Source organism: Pollicipes pollicipes, unplaced genomic scaffold (assembly GCF_011947565.3).
Source record: "Pollicipes pollicipes isolate AB1234 unplaced genomic scaffold, Ppol_2.1 Scaffold_7231;HRSCAF=8579_pilon_pilon_pilon, whole genome shotgun sequence".
NCBI classification, from domain to species: domain Eukaryota; kingdom Metazoa; phylum Arthropoda; class Thecostraca; order Pollicipedomorpha; family Pollicipedidae; genus Pollicipes; species Pollicipes pollicipes.
This window is the reverse complement of record NW_023597034.1, coordinates 16,171,727-16,176,846: the sequence shown is the minus strand read 5'-3', so window position 1 is coordinate 16,176,846 and position 5,120 is coordinate 16,171,727.

Below are 5,120 nucleotides of genomic sequence, written 5' to 3'. Positions count from 1 at the left end.
TGCAGCGCAGTAAGTGGTTACATTAGTCGTGGTTGGCTTTTGATGAGTGCCGAAATCGCTCACTTTTATAACCACGCCTGAACACCAAAACCAATGTTGCAGATGAGAGCGACTGCACAGAGATGCCGGCAAGATGGTGGGGCCCTCACAGTGGCCGTCGAGCGGTGAGCTGCGCAGATGAGAGAGGCCGCACAGCGTCTGCCGTCAAGGCGGTGGGGCCCTTACGGCGTCTGTCAAATGGTGAGCGACGTCGCGCTGCTGGGCGGCTGGTGAACACAGGTGATCGGACGGGTCGAGTTGAAATCGCATACCAACCACGCACACGCTGACACGACGATAGGAGACATTTTAGGTGAAAAATCCGTTGTATTCCGTCTGTCAGGACAAACCAGGTGAGCTTTGTTTGCTTGTTTGAGGGCGTCAGGTGGTAGGTTCGGTATGGTTCATTTCTACCAGTGAGTGTCGTGTAGCGAAGTCGGAAGAGATGGCTTGCATCAGCGGCGGCCTGGGTCTGTATTAGATCTTCTTTAGGTCACCGCCAATTGAGGTGAGTGCATGTCTCTCGTGTGTTTCTGTTTGAAGAGTTCTATGTTGATATTTTTGCATCATTCGTTTTTGGCTGTTCCCTTTTTTTTGTTGCTTAAATCTGTTGGTCACCATTGCTTGCTGCTGGTACGTCCACCATATTTATTTCAGATATATTTTAAAGCATGAACTGGCCGTTAAGTATCGGCGTTCTCCTGCTTTCAATTAGTAGCAGCCATGGCACATTTGACCAGACAGAGGTCGGGCTCTAGTTGTATACGTCCGATGATTTGTTTGGCGTCGGTTTGATGTTTTACGTTGATGTTTTACTATGTGAGTGCATGGCCGTCTGGGTTAGGGGTGGCTCGCTCTCTACCTGGGCGGCCAACAGTCTCTCCCCGCCCACCATGTCGTGAGCTGGTCCTGTCTGCCAGAGGCATCACACCTCGACCGTGTGCGACCGGTGAGTCAGCCGACCGACCAAGGTGGCCCGCCCCAGAGGGGCCCGAGCTGCCCAGGGCGTCAGCTCTCCTGGCACAGTGCTGCACTGCATACGTCCAGATAGGGACCGAAGCAGCAATCATCATTTCACGTGGGATCAAATGGATTATTGAGCTGGCAGTTGTCGCTCGATGTGCACAAAATGGAGCGTTTCGTTCAAGCGACTTCAGTCTCATTGTGCTCTCAGTGGGGGCTATACGTCATATGCCGCGGCATGATGCAGCATGCATGTGCTGTAAAAATACCGTAGAATAAAAGTCATATGCCGGTAAAACCAGAACCCCACACACAGCTGCATTCTGGACCCGGTGTGGCTGTGCGGGTCCGGAATCCAGTCGAAGCCTGGTGATTGGGTGATGTCCAGGACAAGCAACAGTAAAGCACAACGGTCTCTGTTCGTCGATGCCATTCGGAGGCATGACACCGAGCGGCCGCGAAAGATCTCGCTCATAACCTCCAGCTGATTCCATCAGACCTGTCAGAGCAGAGTGGCTGCAGAACGATTACAGATTGAACACATCAGTCGATGGCCGAATACGGGCTGGTGTAAAGTGCAGGACATTCGCCCACTATTGCCAAACAAACGGTCGTTTATTCAGCAGTTGCAGTCGACAGTCAATGACACGGTCGTTCTTAGAGTGTTTTCGCTGTTCCACTCTGCAGGCTGGAGCCGTCCCGACAGTGCAGCGCGGTTTCGGTGTTGCCGTGGGGTGGGATAGAGAGATGGAAGTCGCCTGCCACTTTCCGGCTGCTTAATGTCCGCTCTAACGTGACAGTCCACACAAGACGTGCTGCCATGGCGAGATCACAGCGCCGTCATGGCGAGATGATAAAGCCGCCATGGCGAGACGACAGCGCCGCCATGGCGAGACGACACTGCATGTTTGATGCAGAGATATGCAACGGCATGACAGCTGCCGTTTTCAAGCCGGTAATTAGGGCCCGTTATCTCAAAGCAGGCGGCTCTCAGCCCGGGTACGGGCTCCGCTGACATACATTCCCAGAGGCCGACGGTGCCGTTTAGAGCTGTTTCTTCGCGAAGGCTGACAAACATCGTGTTGAGGAGCGTTGTTCGAAAAACGCCCCATGCATCTTTAGTTGAAGTTTTGTGTTGAGTTAAGGACTTTTTCCAGGAGGTACTAGTTAAACGACATCGTTGTCTGGATGACAACACATTGACGGTACTCAGTATTTCGAGCAGTGCTCACCAGCTCAAGAGTGACAAGAGCTAAAAAAGTTGAGCAACTTATTCCACGTTCCTAGGGCCTACGCACCCATTTAATATTCCAAACGTGCAGCAATTTTAAGATCTTGAGGTTCGCATTGTCGTAGTTGTTGCTAAAATTTCTTATGCACGTTCCTAGGATTCATGGAATGTTAGTTGTGGCTGATGCGCGGTGATTAATTTTTTATGAAATGTTCTGTGCTGGGCCTCATAAACTTCCGTCTTGGCCGACTGCTTTGTTTTTTACAGTAGTTAAGGTTGAAATGTGTTCGTGATAATGGGAGCTTAGATGACTTATATTTTTTGGACATCTATGAGTGCCAGTGTGTACGCAGATTGGGGGCATTTCCTGAATTCACATGCCTTATTTTTCTTATGTTATATTTCGCTAAACCGCTATGAGCCCTTCTCACGCTTCGGAGTGGGAACTGCTCGAGATATTTATGTGCTCGAAACGTTATTAATTACTGTCAATGTAATCGTCATCGAGCATTACAGCGTCGTTTAACTAATACCTTATAGTGTATCTAAGGTCGTTAAATCATCACAAGAGCTTTCAACCAAAAATGCCGGAAAACGGGGGGGGGGGCGGAAGGCATGCCTTTGTTATTTTAAGTCTTAGGCATTTTGATTGAAAGAATGTGTGCAACAATTCGCTACAACAAAAACATGGAAATGGGTGGGCGTCAATAAATGCTTCCGATGTTTGCTCGCATTTTAATGCACAGTTGTCTTTGCCATGCTCACGCTAATGATATGGCATACTCGACCCCTGCCTCGATGTTTAATCCACCTGAATGTTAGGAGAATTGCCAAATCACATATCCATTCTGATTGTTACTTATTATTGAAAAAAATTGAATGTTCAATTCCCCTACAAGGCAATACGCCAAGGCTGTGCGTTACATTACGTTATGCATTTAGGTTAAAATGTTTTGTGCTACGACACCCATGCTTAGATGAAATGATTGGAGCACGGCTTGCACTTTGCCTTTCCGTATGTGGGGTTTCATTTTGAGCACAACGATGCGTAATCAGGTCATTTTGAATACGGAATAAAATACCCTGGCGCTCGGCTCCACTCCAGGCCCAGAAACTAGCACGGTTTGACCCCGCAAACTAAGCCTTGGAATAAGTGCTGACCTGCTGGGACACTTGTGAATGTGCGTACGGGGTACATTGGACATTGACTCTTTGCCATTATTTGATGACATGAGTGGGGGGCGTCAGCGTTGTTTTATGCTGTTCTGCTAAGGGACTGTACAGGTGTTACTTAAACTAGTTGCGGTCTGCTGATAAATTTGGGCATGATAAAATAGCCAGTATTATAAACAATACTGACATTTGACATGAAGGCTGGTCTTACTTAATTGAATAACGGTGCTGTGTACTAGAAATAGGCCCCCTTGTCACTTGTCTTCGGCGAGACTTCATCTGCATTTTATCTTGTCTGCCTGCCTAAAGCACATGCCAGACATGTGAAATGTCTACGGACTTAATGATTAGACGCATGGTTGGTGAAATCCTCTTATCTTTTCTTCCTGCATCATTCTTCTCCTGCACCCATTTACCCATATCCACATCGCAACGTATATCCCACTGTCGCTATTCTCCCCTTTCTGGTAATGACATTTCATTAGCTTTGTGGTCGAGCCTTGAGTGCCTGCGGCCAGTTCCGGGGAGCGGTGCCTCAGTCACGTCACCGTGTGTCGCAGTGGACTCTTCCAGCGGACCAGTTTCGTGTAGTGAAATTGTCATAATTACTGGCGTAGCAATATTTGAGATGAGTCGCAGATATAATCACATTTTTCATCTGCTGATGGTCGCATTCGGAAGTACTGTGCTTGCCGCCAGCATTTGCATAATGATGGTATAATTGCATACTTTTTAGCTTTGCTTTTGGTGCCCACCACTAAACCAAATGCGACTTCCATCCTCCGGCTAAATAAGTGCAAGAGCTTGACATTTTGCACGGATCCGAACTCGGAATGCATTCGATCTTGCGGGTATCCCGACTTTCGGGGTCGCAATTCTCTTCGAAAGGATCACATGCAATTTGCTGACAGCAGGACTAGAGATAAAAAAGCAGCGCTGGTGGTTGCGGTTTGGTTTTCGGCAAGATGTTTGTGAAAGCTGTTTGTGTCAGGGGCCGGGATCTGTCATAGAGTTCCCGGTATATCGGGCCTGCTCTGGCCCAGAGGAGGACGTCGCGACCTTTGCGCAGCGTCACGTCCTCCCGCTCCCGCCGCCGGATTCCTAGAAATGGCTCGGTCCGATTATTCATGCACACGGAGGAGAAAATACGGGTGTAATTGATTGACGTTCCATTCGTCAATCGCCAGAGCCAACCGAGCTCGTTAATCTCGGCCTCCTGTCAGCCCGCACTGGCTCCAACGCTCACGCGCTGGTGAGGGTCCCCACCGAGCAAGACCAGCTGTCTCGGTATCGACAGCGTGGTCCCAGTGCCACTGTAACACGCGCATTTACTAATGTAGACACCTCACAGCATGGCATGAGGCTGTATCCTTCTGAACGCGGAGTTACGGTCAACAGGGATGGAAATATCTGCTCTGTCCTTCCATGTTGTTTACGACAGTATTGCATGCTTCGTCCCTGTCATCTTCCTGCCTTCCAGTCCCTCATCCTGACCTCCATCCCGAGTCATCCTGACCTTGGGGAGTGCCGACGACCAGCGTAATGCTGCCTCAGGCGGGGGCGCCTCAAGTTGCCTGCTCAGTTTCTAATCACGTCGCGGGCGGTAATAAGGAAAAATGATCCGTAACGCGGTGTTAAATAACCTGTAACCCCGGCGATAATTGATATGGAGATTTTGGCGCCGCCTGCCGGAGCCATACGTCCCGCAACTGGG